At 35.6% G+C, this 12,662-nt stretch overlaps 3 long non-coding RNA genes across 3 annotated transcripts; all 3 read left to right on the forward strand.

Moving 5' to 3' along the window:
• The first annotated feature begins 677 nt into the window (after nucleotides 1-677).
• LOC308394570 lies at nucleotides 678-2,842 on the forward strand. The gene is made up of 3 exons (XR_013971240.1): nucleotides 678-1,090; nucleotides 1,994-2,080; nucleotides 2,439-2,842. It is a non-coding gene; the product is annotated as an uncharacterized lncRNA (long non-coding RNA).
• Nucleotides 2,843-4,566: 1,724 nt separating this feature from the next.
• LOC308394620 lies at nucleotides 4,567-6,971 on the forward strand. Its single transcript, XR_013971258.1, has 3 exons — nucleotides 4,567-5,219; nucleotides 6,123-6,209; nucleotides 6,568-6,971. It is a non-coding gene; the product is annotated as an uncharacterized lncRNA (long non-coding RNA).
• A 1,870-nt stretch (nucleotides 6,972-8,841) lies between these two features.
• On the forward strand, nucleotides 8,842-10,823 carry LOC308394577. The gene is made up of 3 exons (XR_013971241.1): nucleotides 8,842-9,071; nucleotides 9,975-10,061; nucleotides 10,420-10,823. It is a non-coding gene; the product is annotated as an uncharacterized lncRNA (long non-coding RNA).
• The last annotated feature ends 1,839 nt before the right edge of the window (nucleotides 10,824-12,662 follow it).

A 12,662-nucleotide genomic window follows, 5' to 3' on the forward strand; every position in this document is an offset into this window, starting at 1 on the left:
AAATATGAAGGTTATGAAATCAAACCCCAAGGAGGAGTTCGCAAAAGTTCGAGGCATGGAAATGGCAAAATTAGAGCCAAAATGTCACCTTCTCTTCCAAATGGCGGACTTCCTGTTGGGTTTGCGTCAATGGGCCCACAGACTTTTTTGTTCGCCTTGGCATGATACACATGTGTGCCAAATTTCATACATGTAGCTGAAACGATGTGGTCGTAGGGCTGCATTTAACAAGGCATAGGTGGCGCTGTAGAGCCATTTCCCAGTGCTCATATGTAAAACCATTAAAATACAAAATTTTTCACCAGACCTGGCATGTGTGCAAAATTTCATGAGTTTTTGAGCATGTTTAGGCCCTCAAAAAGGCCCTTGTTTCGCCTGAATAATAATAATAATAATAATAATAATAATAATAATAATAATAATAATAATAATAATAAGAAACGGAGCAGATACAATAGGGCCTTCGCACTCTCAGTGCTCGGGCCCTAATAATAATTAAAGCTGCAAGCAGCGTTATGAGGGCCCTCGCACCCCATCGCGTCGAGCTACGCCCAACACCTACAACCAGCACGTCCGATCTGATGTCACATTGATGGAATTCATGCATTCAACCACCAGCTAACATTTCATCTCATTCAATCATGATTATAGTCGTTCCACTAGGTGGCACTCTAACCATTACTGACAAATGGCATAACAAACATTTCCGAGCTCGAGTCTCATCACGCCTGCGACCTTTGGGACATATTGGACATTTTGATTTTGAGTGACAGCAGATTACTGCTTTTTGGCGAGTGATTGAAACTCCACGTGCCACCATGACAACCCCGTTTCCCTGAACGGGGGGGGCAAGTGACACTGTTGAAAAGGTTAGACTGAGACAAAAGATCATTTGAAGTTTTTTGAATGTCCCTCATGATTTCAATAAATACCTGTGCTACTGGTTTTTAAGCCACTTTGCTTTTAGCAAACGAGAAGAGGAGAGCTTTGGATTTTAACATTCTGAGGATTCGAGGACATTATTTTAGACCACTATAACAAACATCACAAGAGATTATTTTTGAAAAACCCTGCCCTTGTGCAATTCTTGGTAAGTTTTATTTGTTGTAAATTGAATTTTATTTTTGGTGTAAAACCACATTTTAAATTTCAGTAACAGAATTTACTTTGTATTTAAGTTATTTTTTTATTGTTTGTGGGAGGGGTACCGGTGAAAAGTCTTTGGTTTGGTTTTCTGTTTTAGTGAATTTGGGCCATTAAGCCATTTTGTGGTCTTTTTTGAAAGACTGAAATCTGTGAAAGCTAGGCCGGGTAATTAGCCACTGATTTCTTATTACAAGTAAAGCACAACATGAATATAATGAAATACATGAAGTGTGGAACATTTTTGGCTGGTTTATGTGTGTTTAGCAGATTTTAAGCAGTTTAGTAACTGCTATTTCAATCATGCTTGTTTCTGCTGTCTTTGGTAGTTTTAGAAATGGTTTATATGACCATTTAGCTAAAATTATAAGGCTTCTGTGGATACTACGTGATATTTGCATGAAAGGTGTGATACATGGAGGTTTTTGCATAACTCTTGAGCCACAGTACTGGTGGCTATAGAGCGTAAGAGGATAATTGTAATTTTTCACATAGCTGTGATTTGTTGTGCGTTCAATCCTTTTCTTTAAGCAAATTTGAGCAGCAGACAGCAAGAGTTGGTGAGCATTATCTTAATGTCATACATTGACTAATTTACACCTTCATTCTGGATGTGTAAAGCGCTTTGGGGTCCTTAGGGACTAGTAAAGCGATATAGAAATACAGGCCATTTACCATTTATATATATGTTTTGTGTTTTTTGAATGAATGTAATTGCATTACTGATCATTATTGTGAACTAACTACATGTTTATGTGTAAGTAAAGTCTCTTTGATGCTCTCATGTTTGTATATTGTTTGAATGTTGTGTAAAATGTAACTAATTAACCTCATACTTTATCATAAATAGAGAATGGCATATGCTTCCCCAACGAAGTTTGCTGGGATTAATGATCCTGAAGTTGAATCATTGCGTCAAGAATTTCAACTATCAACTGTAAGTAACAAATATTTCTTAAATTTTATTTATAGTGTAGAAAAATTTGTTTTTACGCTACATTACCTGTTACAGAGCTGGGCAGGATGCTGTGTTTAGTGTTTCTTGTGTTTGTTTGTTTGTTTGTTTGCTCTTTCATATAAGTCACTGTTAACCCTTGTGCCATACTGGGGCCTTTTTGGGTCCCCAGGGTGATCAACGTAAGTTTTTTAAAGGATGGCACAAGGTTAAGCTGAGACTTTTATACAGCTGTTGTTGTGATCTGGCACTACAAACATTACATTGTAGCGGCAGCATAGATTGAAGCGAATAACTGTTTTCTAATTTTGTTATGATCCAAAATATTTTGTAATTTCAGTATGCCTGCTTGGACCCAGGGGTCAGCAGAGAGGATCTATATACAAGGTGCTTGCAACTTCATGCCAAGGCAATGGACCTCTTGGTTCGGCAGGTGCGGCTCAGGCGTGCAGCCGAAAGAAAGATTTCTGTTTTAAAAGAACAGCTGGATGCTGAAAAAGAAATGCTGAATAACACTGCCCAGGAGCTGGATGCATTGCAAGCTTCGATTACATTCGCACGTGATGGTAAGTCTTAATGTATTGTTTGGATGGTATAAACAGTGAATGTTGGCTTCAGTGTCTTATTTTAAGAAATGGGACTTAGAAAAAATACTCTATGAATTACTATTGAACGACTGTCTACATACAAATAAACATGAATGCGAATTATTTATTTTAGTTTATGATAAATCATTTGGAGAAAATATTAAATCCATGATTAGTATCATGTTTTGTTTTCTTCATTTGTGATTTTATAAGGATTAGATATATGCAAATGTCTGTTTTACCCATGTATATTTGTTAAAGTTGTTTATAAATACTAACTGTCAAAAAATATTATTTGTTTTTGTTTTGTTCAGATGTGACAGAGGCCACCACTCAGACAGACGAAGACTTGTGACAGATGTTTTATAATAATGCTAAGTTTTCTTAGATTAATATATTTTTTCACATTTGACCCAAAGTGGCATGTTTTAGGTCACTTTGGGTAATTTTTAATTCAGAAATAGGTGTGGTGAGACAGTTAGTGGTAGAGACTATCAATGGCTGTCTTTTGTTTTCATGTGTGAAGGGGAAGCGGGGGGGGGGGGGGGGGGGAGAAGCTGTTAAAACTGTCTATTGAGAAGGTCAAGATGTGGACTACAGATGTGGAAATTAGTGCCCTGCCGATTAAAGCTTTTAACTACTAAAGGGGAAAAAAGGTCTTGACTACTGTTTGTTGTGTTTCCAGACTGTTTTTAATTAAAACATGAAAGCAACTTTGCTGTCCATTTTGACAGCTTCTTTTAGTTTGACTGCAAGTATCCTCTGTAGTTGAATGAAGTTTACCCTGACATGCCCTGGCATGCCCGAGACTCTGGAATAATCTTCATTGATTGTGTTTTTTAAATTATGTTGACATATTGTATTTCTCATACATATTGACATATTGGCATATATCACGGCTAATCCATGTAATTAGAGCTCATCCAGATATTGGCTTCATTTTTATATAATAGGAAGAAATTGAGTAATGCTGCTTAATTGTTGTAATAATTATTGGTTATTTTGTTTAAAGCCAACAACAAACAACCAGTGATGTAGAAAAGTATAACCCCTCACCTTTCCCCCTTTGTTTTTGTGTTGTTCAGATGTGACAGAGGCCACCACTCAGACAGACGAAGACTTGTGACAGATGTTTTATAATAATGCTAAGTTTTCTTAGATTAATATATTTTTTCACATTTGACCCAAAGTGGCATGTTTTAGGTCACTTTGGGTAATTTTTAATTCAGAAATAGGTGTGGTGAGACAGTTAGTGGTAGAGACTATCAATGGCTGTCTTTTGTTTTCATGTGTGAAGGGGAAGCGGGGGGGGGGGGGGAGAAGCTGTTAAAACTGTCTATTGAGAAGGTCAAGATGTGGACTACAGATGTGGAAATTAGTGCCCTGCCGATTAAAGCTTTTAACTACTAAAGGGGAAAAAAGGTCTTGACTACTGTTTGTTGTGTTTCCAGACTGTTTTTAATTAAAACATGAAAGCAACTTTGCTGTCCATTTTGACAGCTTCTTTTAGTTTGACTGCAAGTATCCTCTGTAGTTGAATGAAGTTTACCCTGACATGCCCTGGCATGCCCGAGACTCTGGAATAATCTTCATTGATTGTGTTTTTTAAATTATGTTGACATATTGTATTTCTCATACATATTGACATATTGGCATATATCACGGCTAATTCATGTAATTAGAGCTCATCCAGATATTGGCTTCATTTTTATATAATAGGAAGAAATTGAGTAATGCTGCTTAATTGTTGTAATAATTATTGGTTATTTTGTTTAAAGCCAACAACAAACAACCAGTGATGTAGAAAAGTATAACCCCTCACCTTTCCCCCTTTGTTTTTGTTTTGTTCAGATGTGACAGAGGCCACCACTCAGACAGACGAAGACTTGTGACAGATGTTTTATAATAATGCTAAGTTTTCTTAGATTAATATATTTTTTCACATTTGACCCAAAGTGGCATGTTTTAGGTCACTTTGGGTAATTTTTAATTCAGAAATAGGTGTGGTGAGACAGTTAGTGGTAGAGACTATCAATGGCTGTCTTTTGTTTTCATGTGTGAAGGGGAAGCGGGGGGCAAACTTGAGGTCACACTGTTGAAATGAATAAGTTGTAAGGCTGTGAAACGAAGGTGAGACTGAGTCTGAGACAAAAGATTGGATTGTGTCTTTTGGCAAGGCCAAGGGTGTGGACAACAGCTATGGAAATTAGTGTACTGCTGAATAAAGGTTTTAACTAGTCAAGGGAAAAAAGGTGTTGAGTACTGTTTATTGCATTGTAACTTCACTGGTTACTTTGTGACAGTCCCTCCCCTGTTGGCTTCTGTGATTGGATCATTTGAAGTTTTTTGAATGTCCCTCATGATTTCAATAAATACCTGTGCTACTGGTTTTTAAGCCACTTTGCTTTTAGCAAACGAGAAGAGGAGAGCTTTGGATTTTAACATTCTGAGGATTCGAGGACATCATTTTAGACCACTATAACAAACATCACAAGAGATTATTTTTGAAAAACCCTGCCCTTGTGCAATTCTTGGTAAGTTTTATTTGTTGTAAATTGAATTTTATTTTTGGTGTAAAACCACATTTTAAATTTCAGTAACAGAATTTACTTTGTATTTAAGTTATTTTTTTATTGTTTGTGGGAGGGTTACCCGTGAAAAGTCTTTGGTTTGGTTTTCTGTTTTAGTGAATTTGGGCCATTAAGCCATTTTGTGGTCTTTTTTGAAAGACTGAAATCTGTGAAAGCTAGGCCGGGTAATTAGCCACTGATTTCTTATTTCAAGTAAAGCACAACATGAATATAATGAAATACATGAAGTGTGGAACATTTTTGGCTGGTTTATGTGTGTTTAGCAGATTTTAAGCAATTTAGTAACTGCTATTTCAATCATGCTTGTTTCTGCTGTCTTTGGTAGTTTTAGAAATGGTTTATATGACCATTTAGCTAAAATTATAAGGCTTCTGTGGATACTACGTGATATTTGCATGAAAGGTGTGATACATGGAGGTTTTTGCATAACTCTTGAGCCACAGTACTGGTGGCTATAGAGCGTAAGAGGATAATTGTAATTTTTCACATAGCTGTGATTTGTTGTGCGTTCAATCCTTTTCTTTAAGCAAATTTGAGCAGCAGACAGCAAGAGTTGGTGAGCATTATCTTAATGTCATACATTGACTAATTTACACCTTCATTCTGGATGTGTAAAGCGCTTTGGGGTCCTTAGGGACTAGTAAAGCGATATAGAAATACAGGCCATTTACCATTTATATATATGTTTTGTGTTTTTTGAATGAATGTAATTGCATTACTGATCATTATTGTGAACTAACTACATGTTTATGTGTAAGTAAAGTCTCTTTGATGCTCTCATGTTTGTATATTGTTTGAATGTTGTGTAAAATGTAACTAATTAACCTCATACTTTATCATAAATAGAGAATGGCATATGCTTCCCCAACGAAGTTTGCTGGGATTAATGATCCTGAAGTTGAATCATTGCGTCAAGAATTTCAACTATCAACTGTAAGTAACAAATATTTCTTAAATTTTATTTATAGTGTAGAAAAATTTGTTTTTACGCTACATTACCTGTTACAGAGCTGGGCAGGATGCTGTGTTTAGTGTTTCTTGTGTTTGTTTGTTTGTTTGTTTGCTCTTTCATATAAGTCACTGTTAACCCTTGTGCCATACTGGGGCCTTTTTGGGTCCCCAGGGTGATCAACGTAAGTTTTTTAAAGGATGGCACAAGGTTAAGCTGAGACTTTTATACAGCTGTTGTTGTGATCTGGCACTACAAACATTACATTGTAGCGGCAGCATAGATTGAAGCGAATAACTGTTTTCTAATTTTGTTATGATCCAAAATATTTTGTAATTTCAGTATGCCTGCTTGGACCCAGGGGTCAGCAGAGAGGATCTATATACAAGGTGCTTGCAACTTCATGCCAAGGCAATGGACCTCTTGGTTCGGCAGGTGCGGCTCAGGCGTGCAGCCGAAAGAAAGATTTCTGTTTTAAAAGAACAGCTGGATGCTGAAAAAGAAATGCTGAATAACACTGCCCAGGAGCTGGATGCATTGCAAGCTTCGATTACATTCGCACGTGATGGTAAGTCTTAATGTATTGTTTGGATGGTATAAACAGTGAATGTTGGCTTCAGTGTCTTATTTTAAGAAATGGGACTTAGAAAAAATACTCTATGAATTACTATTGAACGACTGTCTACATACAAATAAACATGAATGCGAATTATTTATTTTAGTTTATGATAAATCATTTGGAGAAAATATTAAATCCATGATTAGTATCATGTTTTGTTTTCTTCATTTGTGATTTTATAAGGATTAGATATATGCAAATGTCTGTTTTACCCATGTATATTTGTTAAAGTTGTTTATAAATACTAACTGTCAAAAAATATTATTTGTTTTTGTTTTGTTCAGATGTGACAGAGGCCACCACTCAGACAGACGAAGACTTGTGACAGATGTTTTATAATAATGCTAAGTTTTCTTAGATTAATATATTTTTTCACATTTGACCCAAAGTGGCATGTTTTAGGTCACTTTGGGTAATTTTTAATTCAGAAATAGGTGTGGTGAGACAGTTAGTGGTAGAGACTATCAATGGCTGTCTTTTGTTTTCATGTGTGAAGGGGAAGCGGGGGGGGGCAAACTTGAGGTCACACTGTTGAAATGAATAAGTTGTAAGGCTGTGAAACCAAGGTGACAACAGCTATGGAAATTAGTGTACTGCTGAATAAAGATTTTAACTACTCAATTTTTTTACAATTGCTTTATAAATACTGTGAATACTCAACTGTGAAAAATATTGTTTTGGTTTGTTTTGTACATATGTGACAGAGGACTCCAGTCAGACAGACAAAGTGTTGTGACAGATGTGTAAATATTTTATAATAAATGTTCCTGTTTTAAATTTTGGTTTTCTTTGACTGTTTATTCATCCTTATGGTATATGTGTTATTAGTTTAAATTCTACAACTCTACAAGTTTAAAAAAAGAGATGTATGAAGACTAAGAGGAGGATGAAACTTTTTCACATTAAATGTTTAATAATAACAAGTATTGTGAATAGGAAATAAGTTTCTAACATAATTGTTTATGAATCAAGATTTATAAAACACTAGTGGTGTCACTGGTGTCATTTTGGCTTTAAAATAAAAAAAAGCGAACTTATGTTTTATGAACAATTTGATGTTTTGATAATAACTAATAACTCCTTTCAATGTCACTGATAGTTTTAAAGACATTACTATTAAAATGTATAAATTACACTTGAAAGCTGTACACTAGTTGATTGTCAGTGTTTGTAAGTTTTTCAAGCTTTCTCTTTCTTGAAAGCTACTTCATTTTCCATGTCGAATGGCTATGTTGCAACACAACAGAGAGGAGAAGCTGAAATATATTTTTTCATATTTATGTATTCTTCTCATTCTCTAGTTGTTCTATTAAGATTCCTGTATTTTGTTGATATAAACCTAAACACTATGCTATTGCACTGCCAATGTATTAAACAGAAGCTCAATATGAACAGTAAGGAACAAGACTTGCCGTTAATCCTTAGAGCTATGGAAGATTTGTGTAGATAACTCGTGCTGGTTTTTCACCAGAATGAACTATTCTTCTTTGTTTGTCATTGACATCAATGAAGATGCTAAATAACAGTCTTTTGCTACCAAATTGATTTAACCTTCGTTGTGTCTATTCGTTGTGGGCCTTTCAATGATCTCGCAGTTTGGCAGATTCAGCCTGATTAACTGACAGAAAAACACAGAGACCACACGATAAACTCCACTGCCAATTATTCCAACAGTCTTTCACCATTCTCTGATACTGTACTTCTGAAGGAACTTTGGCTTATGCTGCTTTTTCATTTGACTGTTTTGGTTTTACGATATTTCTGCTAATTTCTTATGATTTGACAGCATCAGGTACTTGCTAAGCTTTCTTACTTTTATATGCTGTCACCCACTGGGACTGTGACCTAAAGTGACCCAAAAGTGGCATGTTTTAGGTCACTTTGGGTAATTGTTAATTCAGAATTAGGTGTGGTGAGACAGTTGGTGGCAGAGACTATCAATGGCTGTCTTTTGTTTTCATGTGTGAAGGGCAAGCAAGGGGGGGGCAAGTGACACTGTTGAAAAGGTTAGACTGAGACAAAAGATCATTTGAAGTTTTTTGAATGTCCCTCATGATTTCAATAAATACCTGTGCTACTGGTTTTTAAGCCACTTTGCTTTTAGCAAACGAGAAGAGGAGAGCTTTGGATTTTAACATTCTGAGGATTCGAGGACATTATTTTAGACCACTATAACAAACATCACAAGAGATTATTTTTGAAAAACCCTGCCCTTGTGCAATTCTTGGTAAGTTTTATTTGTTGTAAATTGAATTTTATTTTTGGTGTAAAACCACATTTTAAATTTCAGTAACAGAATTTACTTTGTATTTAAGTTATTTTTTTATTGTTTGTGGGAGGGGTACTGGTGAAAAGTCTTTGGTTTGGTTTTCTGTTTTAGTGAATTTGGGCCATTAAGCCATTTTGTGGTCTTTTTTGAAAGACTGAAATCTGTGAAAGCTAGGCCGGGTAATTAGCCACTGATTTCTTATTACAAGTAAAGCACAACATGAATATAATGAAATACATGAAGTGTGGAACATTTTTGGCTGGTTTATGTGTGTTTAGCAGATTTTAAGCAGTTTAGTAACTGCTATTTCAATCATGCTTGTTTCTGCTGTCTTTGGTAGTTTTAGAAATGGTTTATATGACCATTTAGCTAAAATTATAAGGCTTCTGTGGATACTACGTGATATTTGCATGAAAGGTGTGATACATGGAGGTTTTTGCATAACTCTTGAGCCACAGTACTGGTGGCTATAGAGCGTAAGAGGATAATTGTAATTTTTCACATAGCTGTGATTTGTTGTGCGTTCAATCCTTTTCTTTAAGCAAATTTGAGCAGCAGACAGCAAGAGTTGGTGAGCATTATCTTAATGTCATACATTGACTAATTTACACCTTCATTCTGGATGTGTAAAGCGCTTTGGGGTCCTTAGGGACTAGTAAAGCGATATAGAAATACAGGCCATTTACCATTTATATATATGTTTTGTGTTTTTTGAATGAATGTAATTGCATTACTGATCATTATTGTGAACTAACTACATGTTTATGTGTAAGTAAAGTCTCTTTGATGCTCTCATGTTTGTATATTGTTTGAATGTTGTGTAAAATGTAACTAATTAACCTCATACTTTATCATAAATAGAGAATGGCATATGCTTCCCCAACGAAGTTTGCTGGGATTAATGATCCTGAAGTTGAATCATTGCGTCAAGAATTTCAACTATCAACTGTAAGTAACAAATATTTCTTAAATTTTATTTATAGTGTAGAAAAATTTGTTTTTACGCTACATTACCTGTTACAGAGCTGGGCAGGATGCTGTGTTTAGTGTTTCTTGTGTTTGTTTGTTTGTTTGTTTGCTCTTTCATATAAGTCACTGTTAACCCTTGTGCCATACTGGGGCCTTTTTGGGTCCCCAGGGTGATCAACGTAAGTTTTTTAAAGGATGGCACAAGGTTAAGCTGAGACTTTTATACAGCTGTTGTTGTGATCTGGCACTACAAACATTACATTGTAGCGGCAGCATAGATTGAAGCGAATAACTGTTTTCTAATTTTGTTATGATCCAAAATATTTTGTAATTTCAGTATGCCTGCTTGGACCCAGGGGTCAGCAGAGAGGATCTATATACAAGGTGCTTGCAACTTCATGCCAAGGCAATGGACCTCTTGGTTCGGCAGGTGCGGCTCAGGCGTGCAGCCGAAAGAAAGATTTCTGTTTTAAAAGAACAGCTGGATGCTGAAAAAGAAATGCTGAATAACACTGCCCAGGAGCTGGATGCATTGCAAGCTTCGATTACATTCGCACGTGATGGTAAGTCTTAATGTATTGTTTGGATGGTATAAACAGTGAATGTTGGCTTCAGTGTCTTATTTTAAGAAATGGGACTTAGAAAAAATACTCTATGAATTACTATTGAACGACTGTCTACATACAAATAAACATGAATGCGAATTATTTATTTTAGTTTATGATAAATCATTTGGAGAAAATATTAAATCCATGATTAGTATCATGTTTTGTTTTCTTCATTTGTGATTTTATAAGGATTAGATATATGCAAATGTCTGTTTTACCCATGTATATTTGTTAAAGTTGTTTATAAATACTAACTGTCAAAAAATATTATTTGTTTTTGTTTTGTTCAGATGTGACAGAGGCCACCACTCAGACAGACGAAGACTTGTGACAGATGTTTTATAATAATGCTAAGTTTTCTTAGATTAATATATTTTTTCACATTTGACCCAAAGTGGCATGTTTTAGGTCACTTTGGGTAATTTTTAATTCAGAAATAGGTGTGGTGAGACAGTTAGTGGTAGAGACTATCAATGGCTGTCTTTTGTTTTCATGTGTGAAGGGGAAGCGGGGGGGGGGAGAAGCTGTTAAAACTGTCTATTGAGAAGGTCAAGATGTGGACTACAGATGTGGAAATTAGTGCCCTGCCGATTAAAGCTTTTAACTACTAAAGGGGAAAAAAGGTCTTGACTACTGTTTGTTGTGTTTCCAGACTGTTTTTAATTAAAACATGAAAGCAACTTTGCTGTCCATTTTGACAGCTTCTTTTAGTTTGACTGCAAGTATCCTCTGTAGTTGAATGAAGTTTACCCTGACATGCCCTGGCATGCCCGAGACTCTGGAATAATCTTCATTGATTGTGTTTTTTAAATTATGTTGACATATTGTATTTCTCATACATATTGACATATTGGCATATATCACGGCTAATCCATGTAATTAGAGCTCATCCAGATATTGGCTTCATTTTTATATAATAGGAAGAAATTGAGTAATGCTGCTTAATTGTTGTAATAATTATTGGTTATTTTGTTTAAAGCCAACAACAAACAACCAGTGATGTAGAAAAGTATAACCCCTCACCTTTCCCCCTTTGTTTTTGTGTTGTTCAGATGTGACAGAGGCCACCACTCAGACAGACGAAGACTTGTGACAGATGTTTTATAATAATGCTAAGTTTTCTTAGATTAATATATTTTTTCACATTTGACCCAAAGTGGCATGTTTTAGGTCACTTTGGGTAATTTTTAATTCAGAAATAGGTGTGGTGAGACAGTTAGTGGTAGAGACTATCAATGGCTGTCTTTTGTTTTCATGTGTGAAGGGGAAGCGGGGGGCAAACTTGAGGTCACACTGTTGAAATGAATAAGTTGTAAGGCTGTGAAACGAAGGTGAGACTGAGTCTGAGGCAAAAGATTGAATTGTGTCTTTTGGCAAAGCCAAGGGTGTGGACAACAGCTATGAAAATTAGTGTACTGCTGAATAAAGGTTTTAACTAGTCAAGGGAAAAAAGGTGTTGAGTACTGTTTATTGCATTGTAACTTCACTGGTTACTTTGTGACAGTCCCTCCCCTGTTGGCTTCTGTGATTGGATCATTTGAAGTTTTTTGAATGTCCCTCATGATTTCAATAAATACCTCTTGAGCCACAGTACTGGTGGCTATAGAGCGTAAGAGGATAATTGTAATTTTTCACATAGCTGTGATTTGTTGTGCGTTCAATCCTTTTCTTTAAGCAAATTTGAGCAGCAGACAGCAAGAGTTGGTGAGCATTATCTTAATGTCATACATTGATTAATTTACACCTTCATTCTGGATGTGTAAAGCGCTTTGGGGTCCTTAGGGACTAGTAAAGCGATATAGAAATACAGGCCATTTACCATTTATATATATGTTTTGTGTTTTTTGAATGAATGTAATTGCATTACTGATCATTATTGTGAACTAACTACATGTTTATGTGTAAGTAAAGTCTCTTTGATGCTCTCATGTTTGTATATTGTTTGAATGTTGTGTAAAATGTAACTAATTAA

The sequence above is a fragment of the Rhamphochromis sp. 'chilingali' genome (genome assembly GCF_963969265.1).
Source record: "Rhamphochromis sp. 'chilingali' genome assembly, chromosome: 1".
Lineage (NCBI taxonomy): Eukaryota > Metazoa > Chordata > Actinopteri > Cichliformes > Cichlidae > Rhamphochromis > Rhamphochromis sp. 'chilingali'.